Genomic DNA, 23251 nt, shown 5'->3' with positions numbered 1-23251 from the left:
GGCTGCCATCCAAGTAGGAGTCGATGTTGATGACATCAGACAGTACTACCTTTCACTTTGGCTACATGACTCTTACACAATTGGCATCCACTTCCACTCACAATCTCAATCAATCAGAATCTACTGTTTTAAGAAGTTGTCTGTGCACTTCCTTGTCCTCAATCCATAATTTCAGTTCATTTATGCCACACAAAAATGTAGCTGTATTTACTGTTCCTGTTTTGCTGTTAGTTACTTTTTGCTGTCACAGTTACTGTGTATTATTTAGTCTTGCATCAATATCAAGAGCTCAGATGGAAACCCAGTTCTAAGCAAAGAAGGGAAAGCAGAAAGGTGGAAGAAGTATATATAGGGTCTATACAGGGGCGATGTTCTTGAGGACAATATTATGGGAATGGAAGAGGAGGTAGATGAAGATGAAATGGGAGATATGATACTGCGTGAAGAGTTTCACAGAGCACTAAAAGACCTAAGTCGAAACAAGGCCCCAGGAGTAGACAACATTCCATTAGAACTACGACAGCCTTGGGAGAGCCAGGCCTAACAAAACTCTACCATCTGGTGAGCAAGATGTATGAGACAGGCGAAATTCCCTCAGACTTCAAGAAGAATATAATAATTCCAATCCCAAAGAAAGCAGGTGTTGACAGATGTGAAAATTACTGAACTATCAGTTTAGTAAGTCACAGCTGCAAAATACTAACGCGAATTCTTTACAGACTAATGGAAAAACTGGTAGAAGCTGCCCTCAGGGAAGATCAGTTTGGATTCTGTAGAAAAGTTGGAACGTGTGAGGCAATACTGACCCTATGACTTATCTTAGACAAAAGATTAAGGAAAGGCAAACCTACGTTTCTAGCATTTGTAGACTTAGAGAAAGCTTTTGACAATGTTGACTGGAATACTCTCTTCCAAATTCTGAAGGTGGCAGGGGTAAAATACAGGGAGCAAAAGGCTATTTACAATTTGTACAGAAACCAGGTGGCAGTTATAAGAGTCGAGGGACATGAAAGGGAAGCAGTGGTTGGGTAGGGAGTGAGACAGAGTTGTTGCCTATCCCCGATGTTATTCAATCTGTATATTGAGCAAGCAGTAATAGAAACAAAGGAAAAGTTCGGAGTAGGTATTAAAATCCATGGAGAAGAAATAAAAACTTTGAGGTTTGCCGATGACGTTGTAAATCTGTCAGAGACAGCAAAGGACTTGGAAGAGCAGTTGAATGGAATGGACAGTGTCTTCAAATGAGGGTACAGGATTAACATCAACAAAAGCAAAATGAGGATAATGGAATGTAGTCAAATTAAATCAGGTGATGCTGAGGGAATTAGATAAGGAAATGATACACTTAAAATAGGAAAGGAGTTTTGCTATTTGGGGAACAAAATAACTGATGATGGTCGAAGTAGAGAGGATATAAAATGTAGACTGGCAATGGAAAGGAAAGCGTTTCTGAAGAAGACAAATTTGTTAACATCCAGTATTGATTTAAGTGTCAGGAAATCATTTCTGAAAGTATTTGTATGGAGTGTAGCCATGCATGGAAGTGAAACATGGATGATAAATATTTTAGACAAGAAGAGAATAGAAGCATTTGAAATGTGGTGCTACAGAAGATTGCTGAAGATTAGATGGGTAGATCACATAACTAATGAAGAGGTATTGAATAGAATTGGGGAGAAGAGGAGTTTGTCGCACAACTTGACTAGAAGAAGGGATTGGTTGGTAGGACGTGTGTGGATGGATATGTGTGTGTGTGTGCGAGTGTATACCCATCCTTTTTTCCCCCTAAGGTAAGTCTTTCCGCTCCCGGGATTGGAATGACTCCTTAAAACCCACATCCGTTCGTCTTTCCCTCTCCTTCCCTCTTTCCTGATGAGGCAACAGTTTGTTGTGAAAGTTTGAATTTTGTGTGTATGTTTGTGTTTGTTTGTGTGTCTGTCGACCTGCCAGTGCTTTCGTTTGGTAGGTCACATCATCTTTGTTTTTAGATATATTTTTCCCACGTGGAAAGATATATATATATATACACAGGAAAAATATATTTAAAAACAAAGATGATGTGACTTACCATACAAAACCGCTGACAGGTCATAGAAACACAAACAGACACATACATACACACAAAATTCTAGCTTTCGCAACCAATGGTGCCTCGTCAGGAAAGAGGGAAGGAGAGAGAAAGACAGAAGGATTTGGGTTTTAAGGGAGAGGGTAAGGAGTCATTCCAATCTCGGGAGCAGAAAGACTTACCTTTAGGGGGAAAAAGGACGGGTATACACTCGCACACACACACATATCCATCCACACATATACAGACACAAGCAGACATATTTAAAGACAATGAGTTTGGGCAGAGATGTCAGTCGAGGCGGAAGTGCAGAGGCATAGATGATGTTGAATGACAGGTGAGGTATGAGTGGCGGCAACTTGAAATTAGCGGAGATTGAGGCCTGGTGGGTAACGGGAAGAGAGGATATATTGAAGAGCAAGTTCCCATCTCCGGAGTTCAGATAGGTTGGTGTTGGTGGGAAGTATCCAGATAACCCGGATGGTGTAACACTGTGCCAAGATGTGCTGGCTGTGCACCAAGGCATGTTTAGCCACAGGGTGATCCTCATTACCAACAAACACTGTCTGCCTGTGTCCATTCATGCGAATGGACGGTTTGTTGCTGGTCATTCCCACATAAAAAGCATCACAGTGTAGGCAGGTCAGTTGGTAAATCACGTGGGTGCTTTCACATGTGGTTCTGCCTTTGATCGTGTACACCTTCCGGGTTACAGGACTGGAGTAGCTGGTGGTAGGAGGGTGCATGGGACAGGTTTTACACCGGGGGCGGTTACAAGGATAGGAGCCAGAGGGTAGGGAAGGTGGTTTGGAGATTTCATAGGGATGAACTAACAGGTTACGAAGGTTAGGTGGATGGCGGAAAGACACTCTTGGTGGAGTGGGGCGGATTTCATGAAGGATGGATCTCATTTCAGGGCAGGATTTGAGGAAGTCGTATCCCTGCTGGAGAGCCACATTCAGAGTCTGGTCCAGTCCCGGAAAGTATCCTGTCACAAGTGGGGCACTTTTGTGGTTCTTCTGTGGAGGATTCTGGATTTGAGGGGATGAGGAAGTGGCTCTGGTTATTTGCTTCTGTACCAGGTCGGGAGGCTAGTTGCGGGATGCGAAAGCTGTTGTCAGGTTGTTGGTGTAATGGTTCAGGGATTCCGGACTGGAGCAGATTTGTTTGCCACGAAGACCTAGGCTGTAGGAAAGGGACCGTTTGATGTGGAATGGGTGGCAGCTGTCATAATGGAGGTACTGTTGCTTGTTGGTGGGTTTGATGTGGACGGACATGTGAAGCTGGCCATTGGGCAGGTGGAGGTCAACGTCAAGGAAAGTGGCATGGGATTTGGAGTAGGACCAGGTGAATCTGATGGAACCAAAGGAGTTGAGGTTGGAGAGGAAATTCTGGAGTTCTTCTTCACTGTGAGTCCAGATCATGAAGATGTCATCAATACATCTGTACCAAACTTTGGGTTGGCAGGCCTGGGTAACCAAGAAGGCTTCCTCTAAGCGACCCATGAATAGGTTGGCATACGAGGGGGCCATCCTGGTACCCATGGCTGTTCCCTTTAATTGTTGGTATGTCTGGCCTTCAAAAGTGAAGAAGTTGTGGGTCAGGTTGAAGCTGGCTAAGGTGATGAGGAAAGAGGTGGCAGGTGATCGGTGTGAAAGGAAATGCTCCATCGCAGCGAGGCCCTGGACGTGCGGAATATTTGTGTATAAGGTAGTGGCATCAATGGTTACAAGGATGGTTTCCGGGGGTAACACATTGGGTAAGGATTCCAGGCATTTGAGAAAGTGGTTGGTGTCTTTGATGAAGGATGGGAGACTGCATGTAATGGGTCGAAGGTGTTGATCTACATAGGCAGAGATACGTTCTGTGGGGGCTTGGTAACCAGCTACAATGGGGCGGCCGGGATGATTGGGTTTGTGGATTTTAGGAAGAAGGTAGGGGTGCGGGGTGTCGGTGGGGTCAGGAGGTTGATGGAGTCAGGTGAAAGGTTTTGCAGGGGGCCTAAGGTTCTGAGGATTCCTTGAAGCTCCGCCTGGATATCGGGAATGGGGTTACCTTGGCAAACTTTGTATGTGGTGTTGTCTGAAAGCTGACGCAGTCCCTCAGCCACATACTCCCGACGATCAAGTACCACGGTCGTGGAACCCTTGTCCGCCGGAAGAATGACGATGGATCGGTCAGCCCTCAGATCACGGATAGCCTGGGCTTCAGCAGTTGTGATGTTGGGAGTAGGATTAAGGTTTTTTAAGAAGGACTGAGATGCAAGGCTGGAAGTCAGAAATTCCTGGAAGGTTTGGAGAGGGTGATTTTGAGGAAGAGGAGGTGGGTCCCACTGCGACGGAGGACGGAACTGTTCCAGGCAGGGTTCAATGTGGATGGTGTCTTGGGGAGTTGGATCATTAGGAGTAGGATTAGGATTATTTTTCTTCGTGGCAAAGTGATATTTGCAGCAGAGAGTACAAGTGTAGGACAGTAAATCTTTGACGAGAGCTGTTTGGTTGAATCTGGGAGTGGGGCTGAAGGTGAGGCCTTTGGGTAGGACAGAGGTTTCGGGTTGGGAGAGAGGTTTGGAGGAAAGGTTAGCTACTGAATTAGGGTGTTGTGGTTCCAGATTGTGTTGATTGGAATTTTGAGGTTTTGGAGGGAGTGGAGCTGGAAGTGGCAGATCGAGTAGATGGGAGAGACTGGGTTTGTGTGCAATGAGAGGACGTTGAGGTTTGCTGGAAAGGTTGTGAAGGGTGAGTGAGTTGCCTTTCCAGAGGTGGGAAACCAGGAGATTGGATAGTTTTTTGAGGTGGAGGGTGGCATGCTGTTCTAATTTACGGTTGGCCTGTAGGAGGATGCTATGAACAGCCGGTGTGGATGTGGGAGAGGAAAGATTAAGGACTTTTATTAAGGATAGGAGTTGACGGGTGTGTTCATTGGCTGAGTTGATGTGTAGGTGAAGGATTAGGTGGGTGAGGGCAATGGATTGTTCAGTTTGGAATTGGTATAGGGACTGATGGAAAGAAGGGATACAGCCAGAGATGGGATCTTTAAGTGTGAGGCCTTTGGGGGTAATGTCAAATGTCAGACAAGCCTGAGAAAATAGAATATGGGAGCGTAATCTGGCTAGGGCGAAGGCTTGTTGGCGGAGGGAATGTAAATAAAACTTAATGGGGTCGTTGTGGGGGTGTTGTGAGGGTGACATGGTATTGGAAGGTGGAAAGTGTAACAAGAGGCTGAAATGAAAATGAAAATAAAAATATATGGGGAGGGATAAAGGTGGACTGGAAAGTAACTGGAGATCTGGTGTGAAAAAAAGCGAAAAGGTATTGGTTACAGCTGGGCCATGTTGGACTTGGGTTGGTAGACAACGATGTGCACACAGTTTAGGTGGTTGTGTTGCCGCCAAAACACGTTAGAGGATGGAGAAATTCGGGAAAATTTCGAAAAAACTGCGTTTAATAAATTAAAAGGAGTGGTTTTGTGGTGGCAGATTATGAAAATGAGGATAACAATTGTCTGACGAAGAAATAATGACGTTAAAACCTGTGGGAAGCGGCTAAAAATTATCAGTGATGTGGGAAAAAACGGAAATGGAAATAAAGCGAAAGTTATTAGAACTAGCCGAAATGGTTGTTTAAAAGGTGAAAGGAACTGTTTGTGAACTAGAAATGGTGGATTTTATAACGGCGGTAGTGTTGAAAGCGGCAAAAAAATTTTTTGGTTATGGTTTGGAAGTGGGTTACGTATTATTGAGTATATATAGGCGGGATAAAATTGTACAGCATATTACGGTAAAAAGGAGAAGATGAATACAAAGTGAAACTACTGGCAAAAACAAAAAGAGAAAATAAGACGACAGAAAAAATTTCGAAATGCAACAGTGACAATAACAAACGTAATTGTTGGGTTCAAATTAATGATATCAATGTAACAGAGGGAAACATTCCACGCGGGAAAAATATATTTAAAAACAAAGATGATGTGACTTACCATACAAAAACGCTGGCAGGTCGATAGAAACACAAACAGACACATACATACACCAACAACCTGACAACAGCTTTCGCATCCCGCAACTACCCTCCCAACCTGGTACAGAAGCAAATAATCAGAGCCACTTCCTCATCCCCTCAAACCCAGAATCCCCCACAGAAGAACCACAAAAGTGCCCCACTTGTGACAGGATACTTTCGGGACTGGACCAGACTCTGAATGTGGCTCTCCAGCAGGGATACGACTTCCTCAAATCCTGCCCTGAAATGAGATCCATCCTTCATGAAATCCTCCCCACTCCACCAAGAGTGTCTTTCTGCCGTCCACCTAACCTTTGTAACCTGTTGGTTCATCCCTATGAAATCCCCAAACCACCTTCCCTACCCTCTGGCTCCTATCCTTGTAACCGCCCCCGGTGTAAAACCTGTCCCATGCACCCTCCTACCACCACCTACTCCAGTCGTGTAACCCAGAAGGTGTACACGATCAAAGGCAGAGCCACATGTGAAAGCACCCACGTGATTTACCAACTGACCTTCCTACACTTTGATGCATTCTATGTGGGAATGACCAGCAACAAACTGTCCATTCGCATGAATGGACACAGGCAGACAGTGTTTGTTGGTAATGAGGATCACCCTGTGGCTAAACATGCCTTGGTGCACGGCCAGCACATCTTGGCACAGTGTTACACCATCCGGGTTATCTGGATACTTCCCACCAACACCAACCTATCCAAACTCCGGAGATGGGAACTTGCTCTTCAATATATCCTCTCTTCCCGTTACCCACCAGGCCTCAATCTCCTCTAATTTCAAGTTGCCGCCACTCATACCTCACCTGTCATTCAACATCATCTTTGCCTCTGCACTTCTGCCTCGACTGACATCTCTGCCCAAACTCTTTGTCTTTAAATATGTCTGCTTGTGTCTGTATATGTGTGGATGGATATGTGTGTGTGTGCGAGTGTATACCCGTCCTTTTTCCCCCTAAGGTAAGTCTTTCCGCTCCCGGGATTGGAATGACTCCTTACCCTCTCCCTTAAAACCCAAATCCTTCCGTCTTTCTCTCTCCTTCCCTCTTTCCTGACGAGGCACCGTTGGTTGCGAAAGCTAGAATTTTGTGTGTATGTATGTGTCTGTTTGTGTTTCTATCGATCTGCCAGCGCTTTCATATGGTAAGTCACATCATCTTTGTTTATATATACACACACACACACACACACACACACACACACACACACACACACAGATATATATATATATATATATATATATATATATATATATATATATATATATATATATAGAGAGAGAGAGAGAGAGAGAGAGAGAGAGAGAGAAGCCTTTCAGGAATAAGTATTGAAAGTGGAAGGATTCCAAGGCAGAGTAGCTAAAAAGATTGTTTCAAAATTGTCGGATGACAGAAAGATGAAACCTAGTGAACAGGTGAAAGCATACTTGAAGAAAATAACAGGGAACAAAGGACTGAAATTGTAACATAGCCCTCTGATTTCTTATCTTGACAAGAAGGAGTTAAATAGGTACAATCCGGTTTCATTACTGACATCTTTTGCCAAGGTATTTGAAAAAATAATGTAGTCAAGAGTAGTCTCACATTTAAGTACAAACAATTTACTTCCATATCACAGCTTGGGTTACAGAAAGATATCTCAAATGAGAATGCTATTTCTGCATTCACACATCAAATATAATGAGCCTTAAATAGTATAATATCATCAGTTGGTATTTTTTGTGATCCTTCAAAGGAATTCAATTGTTAGATCATGTTACAAGCCTGCTCTTAGAAAAACTCAAGTTTTATGGAATTGATGGCTTTGCAGACAGCTGGTTTGAATCATTTTTAGCAACCAGAATGCAAAAAGTTGTGAAGAATAATTTTAAAATGTTGGAAGTGTAGAAAATTCTAATGACAGGAGAAATCACAAAAGGTGTCTCACAGGGCCCACTTTTGTTTCCACTTCCATTCCTTATACAGGGTGTTTCAAAAATACTTTTACAGACAGGATCCTTAAACCAAAACAAGAAAAAACGGTTATATAAACATAGAACAAAAATCCTTTGTTTTTGAGTTATGTGTCAAAGTTGACATTAAACGGGTTTCTAGGTACAATTCAACAAGTTATCTATGCACCTGTTTGAGTTGTTGTATCCTAGTTGGAATATTGTTGCCAGGGAGACTTGTTTACATCTGTCACTCATGTCTTCAACATGTCCATTACGTACATGTACTACAGATAGTGTGTTAACTCATAGTCCTCATTTCAAACATGGCAGGATATTCATCTCGTGAGCAGACAGACATGCTTTTTGTGCAGGACCATGCCAATGATAGTGAATGCAAGGTTTCACAGCTGTAGCAGACAGTGTTTCCAGACCAAAGACAGCCAATTCATTCAACTTTCAGGGCTGTGTATCATCCCATTGCTAAGACAAGATCCATAGCACCACAGACTATTGATCAAGGGTGATCACATACTGCTTGTACACCTGTCCAGGAAGAGCACATTCTGCATGCTGTCAAAGAGAAGTGAGGTATCAATACAAGACAAGTAACTCTCGCATATGGTATATGGCCAAGTTTAGCAGGGAGTATTGTAAGCAACTTACGTGTACATATAATTTTCAACATGTGCAGGACCTTACATCTGTTGATCACACACCATGGGAAAACTTTTGTTGACTTATTGTTGCACAAACTGCTGATCCATTGTTTGTCTCTTCAGTTTTATTTACAGATGAGGCAATTTGTGGAAGAGATTGCATAACAAATTTTCACAACCAGCACATTAAGATTAATGTGTGGACTGGCACTGCACGTGACTCTCTAGTAGGGCCATGTGTTCCCCCAGCATGACTTACGGGTGATGTCTACAGCAACTTTATTCAGAACACCATCCAAGACTTACTAGAAGATGTGCCACTGCAAATATGGAGAAACATGGTTTATGCATGATGGAGCTCCAGCACATATCAGTCTCAGTGTTTAAGATGCACTGGATGGTGTCTACCATTAAATATGGGTAGGTAGAGTAGGATCAGTTCCATGGTTTGCGCATTCCCCCCAACCTCAATCCTTTGGATTATTACCCCTAAGGAGAACATTAAACAATTGTCTAACAGTGGGCCATCCAGATGCAGAAACTCTTCATCAACTTGTCATGGAAGCCTGAGAAATCATTCAAAACCATGAGAGAGTACTGAAAAGAGCATGATGTCCACAGTTTGATGAGTGTAAGTATTTTGAGAAGCAAAAGGAAGGCATTTGAACATTTATTATGAGTTTATCTGTTGATGAGCTCCAGTCACCTACATTGTATACTTTCATTAATAATTTGAAAATGAAGATTTTTGGACATATGTTTGTATGAAATTTTTTCTTGTTTTTGTGTAAGGAACCCATCCCATTTGTGAAAGCATTTTTTAAACACACTGTATATCTGAATGGACTTCCACTTAACATTCAGTGAGTGAGGTGGTGCAGTGGTTAGCACACTGGACTAGCATTTGGGATGTTGACAGTTCAGACCTACATCTGGCCATCCTGATTTAGGTTCTCTGTGATTCCCCTAAATTACCTCAATCAAATGCCAGGTTAGGTCGTTTGAAAGAGCATGACTGTTTTGTTTCCCCACCATTTGATGGGAATGATGACCTCACTGTTTGGTCCCCCACGTCCCCCAAATCAATCAATCAACATTCAGTGAGCAGAACTGGTGCTTTTTGCAGAACTTTTTGCAGGTAATGCTAGTGTTATAAGTAGCTTTTAATAAGAAAACTCAATACAGATGCAGAAAACTAACTCTAGCAGACAATGTTTACACCAACAGCCATTAGTTTCAAATACAACCCTTCTACAATTACAAAATTGTAATATTGTTAAGCAGAAATTAATTTATGGAGATCTAAATTCTAAAATGCAAAAAAACATCTTCTTGGTGTGTCCACTGACACTTTTGAGTAGTTTAACTGCATGGACCAAAAAAATTTGCATATAAAATTAAAATGCTATGGCATGAATGACATCCCCTTTGCAGGAATGGAGTCTTATGTTTAACCAGAATACGTTTATGTTCTGTTGACCAGCTACACCACAGGAATAAAAATAAATCCAGAAATCTTCTGTATTCAGTTTTATACTGTTACTGATCTACGAAAATGAACATTCCTGATTTTGCTAAATCACATTTAGCTTGAGTAAGTACAAAGAGTTCATAGGATTTTAACAGTAACTATTAATGAAATTTCCAACAGCTGATTGTTTTTATTCCTGTCTTGTTCCACATCCCTGTGTGGTATTACAAAGTTGAAGTGATGTGGCCCTGCAGTTATTCACTTTACCCTACTATGAAAGGCAGTACAACTCAAAAGACTTTATTGAGCTAGCAAGACATAAGAGAGATACATAAAAAGCATTTTGTTAGTATAGAGTCATAAACCATACTACTTTTCTAAGAACACAAACAAAACTCTTTGTCAGTCACATCAACATCCCACACTATTGATGTGAGATGAATGATAAGCTGCCACAGTAGCCTTCCTCTTTTGAATGTGGAATGCCCAACTGTATGACTTTTCCAAGGGCAGAGCATTTATGGACCATTACTGTGTAGAACTGGCCTTACCATCTGTGCTACTGGTCTCTGAAAAATGCAGGGTAAGAGCTGGGTCATTTGTTTAATGCTGACAGGAGAGTCTGCTTGTGGAATCTGGGGACACTGGGAATGGCAGGGAATTTTAGGAATAACTGCCACCCTGCATAAGTGAACAAACCTCAGGAAGATTCCAATGTTTTAGTTGGAACTTCTTTGTGGGAGGTAGCTAGCTGTGGTGGCAATACAGGTGCTTGAGGAGGTATGACCGGTGGAGTTTAGAAGTACTGTTAGATAAGGCTAGCAGGGAATTCTCTTATATAATTGTAGCTGGTGACCTAAATATTAACACACTAAAAGACAACTGTTATACAAGGAGGTTTCAAGAACTGATTAAAATTTATGGACTTTATTTGGCAGTAGACAGTCCCACAAGATACTGTAAAAATACAGAGACATTAATAGATTATTTGATCACTAATGTACAACAGAGCAGTCAGACAGTACAGGTCATAAACATGACCATTGCAGATCACTATGGGCTAGTAATTGAATTAACAGGCAACCAGAAAAAAATGTTTAAAGAGTTTAGACAAACTAAGCAAGAAAACATAGATTGGCTACAAAGGCTATTGGAAACCGAAGGCTTTAGTGAAGTATACTTAACAGAACACCTAGATAAAGGATGGAAATCATTCTGCAAAATATTAGGCCATTACATAGATGTTGCATGTCCATTAGTATGTAGAGAAATAAATAAGAAGAATAATAAAAATTGGGTCACAGTAGAGGTAAAAAGGAAGGGGGAAGACGTGAAAATCAGGTATGAAAATTGTCAGTTAAGGCCAACCCAAGAAAATAGGGATAACATATAGGGAAAAGAAAAAAACAGACACCAAACTGATAAAAGAGACTAAAACTACATATTTTGAAAACAAGATAGGAACCTCAACAAATATCACTAAGATCATATGGTCTCTCATAAATGAAAAGAGGAAAGGTGTAGGTGTGAAAAACACTTTTATTTATTTATTTATTTATTTATTCATCCGTGGAACAATAAATATTGTATGGATGTCGTCAGTTTATAATACATGAGCACACATTTACATTTACAATGAAACAGATCTCTCATATTTTGTATAGTTTTTATAACTAGTCATACACACATTTATAATTACATCATATTTTGGTGATAATGTCATATGTTGCTAATAATCTACATCTATGTTAAATTTTCTTTTACAGTATAACAACTTTTACTTACTAAGAAGGTTTTAAGCTTTTGTCTGAAAGTGAGGGGCTCATTAATTTCTTTAATTTCCTGTGGTAATTTGTTATACAGTTTTATCCCATTATAAAATATACTTTTTTGCGTCTTTGCCTTGTTCTTTCTATCTAGATGGAGGTGGTGACAAGATCTTGTTTCATGGTCATGTATTAGGCTGTTTGTGTTATACATGTTGAGATTTTTCTTAATGAACATTATGTTCTGAAAGATATACTCACAAGAAACAGTTAGAATGCCTAGTTTTCTAAATAATTCTAGACAGTGGGCCCTGTTGTTGCTGTTTGTTATTATCCTTATGGCTCTTTTTTGTACTTTGAACACAGTTTGTATGTTACTGGCACTTGTTCCCCAAAACAAGATCCCATAGCTGAGACTGGGTGTAGATATCCATAATATGTTATTTTAAGACAGGTATCATTGCATACCGGTGCAAGGATTCTAAGAGCATAGCATGCTGTGGATAATTTCTTTGCCAAAATGTTGACATGGTTTGTCCATTTCAATTGGCTGTCTACATTTATCGCTAAGAATTTGGTACTTGTTACACATTCTAATTCATTATTATTAACTTTTATTCTAGTGGCATTGTGTTTTTTTTTTTCAATTGGAAGTTAATATAGTTAGTTTTCTTCACATTTAGGGTTACTTTATTTTTTAATGACCAGTTGTGGACATCATTGAGAGCCTCGTTTGCTCTTTCTGACAGTTGTGTTGGATTTTCACCTGTTATTACTATGTTGCTGTCATCAGCAAAAAGTATTTTTTCTCCATGTCTAATACTTTGTGGGAAGTCGTTAATGTATATAAGAAACAATATTGGGCCTAATACACTTCCCTGTGGGACGCCTATATTCACATGTTCTGGGTCAGACAGGTGTTTTACAAGGGAATTGTTCGAAACTTGTGATATCGCAACTCGTTGAACTCTATTATCCAAGTATGATTTGAACCACTTCTTTTTCACACCTCTTATTCCTATTTGCCCTAATTTATGAAGTAAGATTTTGTGGTCAACTGTATCAAAGGCCTTGGAAAAGTCTAAAAAGATACCACTTACATTTTCACCTTTGTCCAGTGCTTCTAAAATTACTTTAGTGAACTGTGCTATAGCAGATTGTGTGCCTTTTCCAGGCCTAAACCCAAATTGGTCATTGGAAAAAAGGTTATATTTATTCAGGTAATTTAGCAGTCTCTTTTTGACTAAAGTGCGCGTCATATATCTTGGCGGCCGAGTTTAGGTTCGTTCTGCGCATCTGACGTCACAAAACACAGTCAGCCAATGAACAGAGAACGACGTTGCTGGATCTCGACAGCAGTGCAGAGCACGGACGAGTGTCTTCAGTTTTAGAAACGTTCAGTCATAAATAAAATAATAGAACAAAAGCAATGTCTTGATAGCAGACTTTCTTTTACAGAAAGTTTGGAAAAAGCATTCTTTATACCAATTGCTTCATATTCTATTAATTAATTAAACCAAACAAGCAATAAGACTCCTAATTCAGGCGATAGCAAGGAAAGGTGTTTGTTTCAATCTCACGAACTGCTTTTTCGCAATAAAGAACAGCGGTAATTGTTTATTTCCTATTGTACTCCGACGAAGCGTGAGTAATTCATAGTCATACCAACAGTGTTTATAAGTAGTTGTGTGAGATGTTAGAGTCCTTATGGGGTCACATTGTTCGATGAGCTGAGGTAGCGGAACAGTTAAGGTGTTGGGCTGTTAAGTCTAAGGTTATGAGTTCAAATTTTGTACGGTGCTTAGTATTTTCATTATTTGAAAACAATATTGGAGTGCCTTACTTCACGAATTTTATTCGTTTGAATGAAATTTCTAGTGCTTTGCCTCTTCATTAACTTTTTCGCTGCTGCAGACACGTGCTCCCCGCATTCCGCACTGTGCGCGATTTTGTCATCACTGCACTTCTCGCCTGTGCAGACACATGGTGTTCCCACTGCTTTGACTCACTTATCATTCGATTTCACAAAAACTATTTGGCTAAAAAATTTGATTTTTACACATCTTCTTGCCTGATACCTTCCCCCCATAAATGACTTAATTTTGTTTTGATGTGCAGCATTAAATGTAGTAAACCATTGAACGAAATTTTGAAGAGTTTGCAGAGGTAAAAGTCCGTAGCGTATACTTTCCGTATGGTCGATTTTAGTTGCCACAATGTTGAGAATGAAATGTGGACAAGACACCTAAATTTTATATAATATTTACTGTATAACAATATCTCATTTAATTTAAGTACCACATAGGTGTCGCATGTAATATTGAGAAATATTCCGTCTTTCGCGACTGTAATAAAAGTTTTATATACACACGGCGCGTTTGGCTTTATTTTAAAGCACTTCCATCGGTGAAAGTTATGGCACATACACAATGATATTCATGTTCTATTTCTTGTTTTTGTTCCACAGTCGCAGTTTTACCAATGGTATTGAAATATATCCCTCTTCTGCAACTGTAATAAGCGACTTATTTAGACCAGACGCGTTTCTCTCTTTTGAAGCATCATAAGAGGACTGTATTTTGTGTCCTCCATTGCCAAGTCACCTTTCGTAGTTTTGTGCTGCGGTAGCACAATATTCAACGTTTGTGTTGGCTCATCAGTGTTTTAGCAAATAAATGCTGTTTGTGTGTGCCACACACAAAATTATATTTGACATAGCTCTGAGCACTTCACTGACAGACGGTATATTCAAGTCCTAATGTTTTTGTAAGTCCACAGTTTTGTTTAATGTATTTTGTCTACTTCCTTTTGATTGATTGAAGTGCTTTAAAATAAAGCCAAACGTGCCCAGTGTAAGTAAAACTTTTGTTACAGCCGCAAAAGGAGGAATATTTGTCAGTATTACATACGACACTTATGTGGTACTTAAACTAAATGAAATATATAGGTATCTTGTCCACATTTCATTCTCAACATTGTGGCAACTAAAATCGACCATACTGAAAGTATACTCTATGGACTTTTACCTCTGCAAACTCTTCAAAATTTCGTGCAAAGGTTTACTATATTTAATGCTGCATAATAACTACGTTGAACATTGAAACAAAATTAAGTCATTTATGGGGGGAAGGTATCAGTCAAGAAGACAGGTAAAAATATAATTTTTGAGCCAAATAGTTTTTGTGGAATCGAATGATAAAGAGTGTCAAAGCAGTCGGAACACAATGTGTCTGCACAGGCGAGCAGTGCAGTGACAAAATCGCCCACAGCGCGGAATGCAGCGAGCACGTCTTTGTAGCAGCGAAAGGGTTAATGCGGCCGTGGTGGCTTTACTTCATGAACTGCGCGCTCCCACCCCCCCCCCCCCCCCCCCCTACACGTAAGCTTGCGAACTATGCTATACTATGGCGCTGCTTCTATTGGCGCGTGCGTCGTGTGCAACTGGCAACGCAGCAATCTCCAGCGTCTGGGCGGGCATGCGCGAGCCGCCAAGATAAAAGAATTGAACTATAGTATTTCTATTATTTTAGAAATGATAGACAGTGTAGAAACCGGTCTGTAGTTCTCTACATTTTCCACCTCTCCATTTTTAAGGTACTCCAGAAAGTATCCAGATTTGAAAGATTCATTAATTATGTCTGTTAATGGGCCCTTTATGGAGTCTATACATTCTTTAATTACGCAGACTGGGATTTCATCAAGTCCTACTGAAGTTTTATTTTTTAGTTGGTGTGCCACTTCCCTTTCTGAAGTTGGCAAGAGCACCATTGAGTTTGTTGGCTGGTTCTGAGTAGGTAAATCATACGTATCTGGAAATTTCTGCTGTAATTTTTTTGCAATACTACTGAAACATGAGTTTACAAAATCAGCTAATTTTTTAGGGTTACCTAGTGGTACGTCTTTGTTTTTAATATGTGAATTGAGGTCCTTTTTAGCAGAGTTAGATGTTTCCTGTTTGACGATGTTCCAGGCTGCTTTGCACTTGTTTTCAACTTGAAGAAATATTTTGTTGTTTGAAAGTTTATTTGCGGCTAGCAGCACCTTTCTGTATATTTTCCTGTACTTTTTGTAGAATTGCAGAACTTCTGTGTTAGATTGATTATTTTTTATGGAGTTGAGATATCTAAGAGTTTCTGAGGATTTTTTGATACCTGTAGTCACCCATTGATTTCTCTTTGTAGTTTTAATTTGATAAAGAGTTTTGGGAAACATCTCTTCAAATCTGAGTTTAAAAATTGACATGAACTTGATAAATTTCTGATTTGCAGTAATTTTTGCATAGACTTCCCCCCATTCTTCATATTCTTGCTGACATTTAAACACATACAGGGCTGATTTGGAAAACATTCTTTTGTATGTACACAGTTTAGGAGGAGTTTCTACATGAATGTTAGTTTTTAAGATCTGGCAGAGGTGGTCTGATAGGCCCTGGTTTTGGACAACAATATGAAATTTTTTACTATCAATATCTGTTGCTACATGATCTATAGATAACACTTCAGGTAAATGGGAGGGAACTCAGGGATGCACAAAATGTCAGCAGTACTTTAAACAAACATTATACTGAAGTTGTGGGAAAATTAATAACTCAAAGTAAATGCAATAATCATTCTATATGAGACAAAATGCTTATTCCTAACACTGAATAATGAATCAGAAATTGTAGAAATAATACATAGTCTAAAAACAGAAAACACTGAGGGACTGGACTGTGTATCCACTAAACTAATTAAATGCTGTTTACAATGGGTAGTAAAGTGTGCTAAACTTATCTATAGAAAAAGGAATATTCCCAATGTGCCTGAAAAACAGTAAAGTATTCCCTGTACATATAGGAGGCTGCAGTATGACCAAGGAAATTACTGACCTATAACTATTACATCTTTACTCTCTAAAGTAACAGAAACCACAATAAAAGACAGAATATTAAATTTTATACAAATATCAATGTTATCAACAATGAACAAGGTGGGTTCAGAAAGGGCAAATCTATCAAAACAGCAACAGCTGAATTTGAAACATATGTAACAAAAACACTTGATGAACAGAAGAAAGTCTGTGGTATGTTCCTGGACCTATTTACAGCATTTTATTGTGTATGTCATGACATCCTATTAGAAAAGCTTCATCATTGTGGTATAATAGGAAAAGCCACATCATTAAATCATTTTTGGAAAATAGAAAGCATTGTGTAGAAATAAAGCAAAAATTAGAAAATTATATTAAAAGTGTCTTTTCAAATTTTGAAATTGTGAAATATGGAGTTCCTCAAGGATCTGTCCTTGGTCCACTACTTTTCATTTTGTATGTCAATGATATGACCAAATCAATATCTGATAGTGTAGTCTTGTATTCAGATGACACTTCATTTGTTGTTACAAGTTCTACAACAAATGACTGGCAAGATAAAGAGTTGCTCAATATGAAAAGTGGAAACAATTATTTCAAGGAAAACAATCTCTTTATAAATGGAAAAAAAAAACATGTATGCAGATACCTGCAAACAAAAAACACACTTTGGACAACATTACAGTCAGGCTTGGAGGCCTAGAACTAAAGGGGACAGACGGCTATAACAGTGGGTAGGTAATTGTCATGGGAGAATCACATAAATAACATGTACATCAAAATAGGTTCAAGCATATTCCTGATGAGAAAAATGTCAAAGTCAGTAAATAGACACACTCTACAAACAATGAACTATGGACTAGTCCATTTGCACCTCTCTTGTGGCATCCTGGCTTGGGCAAATGGTGCAAATGTGCACACACAAAGCATATTAACATTACAAAAGAGGGCCATATGATGCATCGCAAAAGTATCACCTAGAGAATCTTGCAGAAATAAATTCAGGGAGCTAAAAATTTTAACAGTAGCATCAGTATATATACAGGGTGTTACAAAAAGGTACAGCCAAACTTTCAGGAAACATTCCTCACACACACTCCGGAAACGCTTAATTTCCATGTTAGAGCTCATTTTAGTTTTGTCAGTATGTACTGTAGCTTTCAGAAGCTTGCTTCATCAGGAAAGAGGGAAGGAGAGGGAAAGATGAAAGGATGTGGATTTTAAGGGAGAGGGTAAGGCGTCATTCCAATCCCAGGAGTGGAAAGACTTGCCTTAGGGGAAAAAAGGACAGGTATACACTTACACACGCACACATAACCATCCGCACATATACAGACACAAGCAGAGATGTCAGTCAAGGTGGAAGTACAAAGGCAAAGATGTTGTTGAAAGCATCCACGTGATTTACCAACCGGCCTGTCTACACTGTGAAGCTTTCTATGTGGGAATGACCAGCAACAAACTGTCCATTCGCATGAACGGACACAGGCAGACAGTGTTTGTTGGTAATGAGGATCACCCTGTGGCTAAACATGCCTTGGTGCATGGCCAGCACATCTTGGGACAGTGTTACACCGTCCGGGTTATCTGGACTTTTTTTTTTTTTTTTTTTTTTTTTGTCATCAGTCTACTGACTGGTTTGATGGGACCCGCCATGCATTCCTTTCCTGTGCTAACCTCTTCATCTCAGAGTAGCACTTGCAACCTACGTCCTCAATTATTTGCTTGACGTATTCCAATCTCTGTCTTCCTCTACAGTTTTTGCCCTCTACAGCTCCCTTTAGTACCATGGAAGTCATTCCCTCATGTCTTAGCAGATGACCTATCATCCTGTCCCTTCTCCTTATCAGTGTTTTACACATATTCCCTTCCTCTCCGATTCTGCGTAGAACCTCCTCATTCCTTACCTTATCAGTCCACCTAATTTTCAACATTCGTCTATAGCACCACATATCAAATGCTTCGATTCTCTTCTGTTCTGGTTTTCCCACAGTCCATGTTTCACTACCATACAATGCTGTACTCCAGACGTACATCCTCAGAAATTTCTTCCTCAAATTAAGGCCGGTATTTGATATTAGTAGACTTCTCTTGGCCAGAAATGCCTTTTTTGCCATAGCGAGTCTGCTTTTGATGTCCTCCTTGCTCCGTCCGTCATTGGCTATTTTACTGCCTAGGTAGCAGAATTCCTTAACTTCATTGACTTCGTGACCATCAATCCTGATGTTAAGTTTCTCGCTGTTCTCATTTCTACTACTTCTCATTACCTTCGTCTTTCTCCGATTTACTCTCAAACCATACTGTGTACTCATTAAACTGTTCATTCCATTCAGCAGATCATTTAATTCTTCTTAACATTCACTCAGGATAGCAATGTCATCAGCAAATCGTATCATTGATATCCTTTCACCTTGTATTTTAATTCCACTCCTGAACCTTTCTTTTATTTCCATCATTGCTTCCTCGATGTACAGATTGAAGAGTAGGGGCGAAAGGCTACAGCCTTGTCTTACACCCTTCTTAATACGAGCACTTCATTCTTGGTCATCCACTCTTATTATTCCCTCTTCGTTGTTGTACATATTGTATATGACCCGTCTCTCCCTGTACCTTACCCCTACTTTTTTCAGAATCTCGAACAGCTTGCACCATTTTGTATTGTCGAACGCTTTTTCCAGGTTGACAAATCCTATGAAAGTGTCTTGATTTTTCTTTAGCCTTGCTTCCATTATTAGCTGTAACGTCAGAATTGCCTCTCTCGTCCCTTTACTTTTCCTAAAGCCAAACTGATCGTCACCTAGCGCATTCTCAATTTTCTTTTCCATTCTTCTGTATATTATTCTTGTAAGCAGCTTCGATGCGTGAGCTGTTAAGCTGATTGTGCGATAATTCTTGCACTTGTCAGCTCTTGCTGTCTTCGGAATTGTGTGGATGATGCTTTTCCGAAAGTCAGATGGTATATCGCCAGACTCATATATTCTATACACCAATGTGAATAGTCGTTTTGTTGCCACTTCCCCCAATGATTTTATCTGGATACTTCCCACTAACACCAACCTATCAGAACTCTGGAGATGGGAACTTGCCCTTCAATATATCCTCTCTTCCCATTACCCACCAGGCCTCAACCTCCGCTAATTTCAAGTTGCCGCTGCTCATACCTCACCTGCCTTTCCGGAGGTGGGAAACCAGGAGATAGGGTAGTTTTTTGAGGTGGAGGGTGGCATACTGTTCTAATTTGCAGTTGGCCCTTAGGAGGGTGCTCTGAACAGCTAGTGTGGATGTGGGAGAGGAAGGATTGAGGACTTTGATTAGGGATAGGAGTTGACGGGTGTGTTCATTGGCTGAGTTGATGTGTAGGTGAACGATTAGGTGGGTGAGGGCTATGGATTATTCAGTTTGGAACTGGTATAGGGGACTGATGGAAAGAAGGGTTACAGCCAGAGATGGGAACTTTAAGTGTGAGGCCTTTGGGAGTAATGCCAAATGTCAGTCAAGCCTGAGTGAATAAAATATGGGAGCGTAATCTGGCTAGGGCGAAGGCATGTTTGCGGAGGGAATGTAAATAAAACTTAATGGGGTTATTGTGGGGATGCTGTGTGGGTGACATGGTATTAGAAGGTGGAAAGTGTAACATGAGGATAAAGTGAAAATAAAAATATATGGGGAGAGATAAAGGTGAACTAGAAGCAACTGGAGTTCTGGTGTGGAAAAAGTCGAAAAAGTGTTGGTTTAAGGTGAGCTATGTTGATCCTGTGGTGAACTTAGGTTGGTAAACAACGATGTGTACAAAGGTTAGGTAGTTGTGTTGCCTCCAAAACACGTTAAAGGGTGGAGAAATATGGGAAAATTTCGAAAAAAAACTACGTGTAAATGTATTAAAAGGACTGGTTATGTGGTGGCAGATTATGAAAATGAGACTAACAATTGTCTGACAAAGAAATAATAACGTTAAAACCTGTGGGAAGCTGCTAAAAAATGATCAGTTATGTGGGAAAAATGGGAATGGAAATAAAACAAAAGTTGTTAAAACTAGCTGAAATGGTTATTTAATGGGTGAAAGAAACTGAAGCTGTGAAATAGTATTCAAGAGGTTACACGAGAAATGTTTGTAAACTGGGAACGGTGGATTTTATAGCAGCAGTAGTGTTGAAAGTGTTAAAAATTTTTTGTTATGGTCTCGAAGTAAATTACGTATTATTGAGTGTATAGGCAGGATAAATTGTATGGTAGATTACAGAAAAAAGGGAAGGTGAATACAAAGTGAAACTACTTGCACAAACAAAAAGAGAAAGTAAGGTGAAAGAAAAGATTTCGAAATGCAACAGTGACAATAACAAACGTAAGTGTTGGGTTCAAATTAATGATAGGAATATAATAGAAAGAAACATTGCACATAGGAAAAATATATTAAAAAACAAAGATGCTGTGACTTACCAAATGAGAAAGCACTGGTAGATAAACACAATAAAAAACACACAGACACACACACAAATTTCAAGCTTTCGCAACTCACGGTTGCTTCATCAGGAAAGAGGGAAAGAGAGGGAAAGACAAAAGGATGTGGGTTTTACGGGGGAGGGTAAGGAGTCATTCCAATCCTGGGAGCGGAAAGACTTACCTTAGGGGGAAAAAGGGACAGGTATACACTCGCACGCACACACACACACACACACACACACACACACACACACACACATATCCATCCGCAGATATACAGGCACAAGCAGACATATGTAAAGGCAAAGAGTTTGGGCAGAGATGTCAGTCGAGGTGGAAGTACAGAGGCAAAGATGTTGTTGAGTGACAAGTGATGTACAAGGGGCGGCAACTTAAAATTAACGGAGGTTGAGACCTGGTGGGTAACAGGAAGAGAGGATATATTGAAGGGCAAGTTCCCATCTCCAGAGTTCTGATAGATTGGTGTCAGTGTGAAGTATCCAGATAACCCAGATGGTGTAACACTGTGCCAAGATGTGCTGGCCGTGCACCAAGGCATGTTTAACCACAGGGTGATCCTCATTACCAACAAACACTGTCTGCCTGTGTCCGTTCATGTGGATGGACAGTTTGTTGCTGGTCATTCCCTCATAGAAGGCTTCACAGTGTAGGCAGGTCAGTTGGTAAATCACGTGGGTGCTTACACATGTGGATCTGCCTTTGATCATGTACACCCTCTTGGTTACAGGACTGGAGTAGGTGGTGGTGGGAGGGTGCACGGGACAGGTTTTACACTGGGGGCAGTTACAAGGGTAGGAGCCAGAGGGTAGGGAAGGTGGTTTGGTGATTTCATAGGGTTGAACCAAGAGGTTACAAAGGTTAGGTGGACGGCAGAAGGACACTCTTAGTGGAATGGGGTCCCTTCCCTACAGCTTAGGTCTTCGTGGCAAACAAATCTGCTCCAGTCCTCTCCCGTAAAACCCACATCCTTTCGTCTTTCCTCTCCTTCCCTCTTTCCTGATGAAGCAACCGTGGGTTGCAAAAGCTTGAAATTTGTGTTTGTGTTTTTTTTATTGTGTCTATCTACCAGCACTTTCTTGTTTGGTAAGGCACAGCATCTTTGTTTTTAATATATTTGTCCCATGTGGAATGTTTCTTTCTATATAATCGAGGGAAACATTCAATGTGGGAAAAATATATCTAAAAACAAAGATGCTGTAACTTACCAAATGAAAGCGTTGGTATGTTGATAGAGACAATAAACACACAAACACACACACAAATTTCAAGCTTTCGCAACCAAGGTTGCTTCATCAGGAAAGAGGGAAGGACAGGGAAAGATGAAACGATATGGGTTTTAAGGGAGAGGGTAAGGAGTCATTCCAATCCCGGGAGCGGAAAGACACACACACACACACACACACACACACACACACACATATCCATCCGCACGTACACAGACACAAGCAAAAATATATATGAAGTGTCCAATATCATTGTAAGAAATTATCCACAGACAAATAAAGAATAAGAATAAGGTTACTCGGAGTGTGTCCATTGGAGATATGCTGAGCAAAAGAAGGGGGTGCCCCGTACTTTTCGACATGCTTGAGTAATAAAACCTCGGGGAGTGGAGCCTTGGGTGTTAGTGAGTTGCATCCCACAGGTGTTGCTGGTATAACTGAATCATTGGTATCCTCATTCAGAGATTCTGTTGTGGTGTTGTCCTCTGTGAGTTGCTCACCTAGAGGGGTCTGAGTTGGGGGATTTGTATGTGGCATCTCTGAAGACTCTTTGCCTGTAACATGTGCAGGCTTCACTCTCTCTATGGAGCCTGTTGTGGTTTGCCATCTTGAAGTATTGTATGAAGGTGTGCAAGCCACGATGTAATACCTGATATAGCCCAACCTAAAGAGGAAATGGCAGTTGCTTAACTTATCAACACATAACCAAATGTGCGAACAGCTCTGGAGGTCCTTACAAAAAATATTTTCTTGTTGTCAAGATGAGCTGGTGCTCTGGAATGAGTGGCATTGTGCACTGCATTGTCAAGC

Source organism: Schistocerca piceifrons, chromosome 6 (genome assembly GCF_021461385.2).
Source record: "Schistocerca piceifrons isolate TAMUIC-IGC-003096 chromosome 6, iqSchPice1.1, whole genome shotgun sequence".
In the NCBI taxonomy this organism is placed as follows: Eukaryota; Metazoa; Arthropoda; class Insecta; order Orthoptera; family Acrididae; genus Schistocerca; species Schistocerca piceifrons.
Note: the sequence above shows the minus strand (reverse complement) of the source record.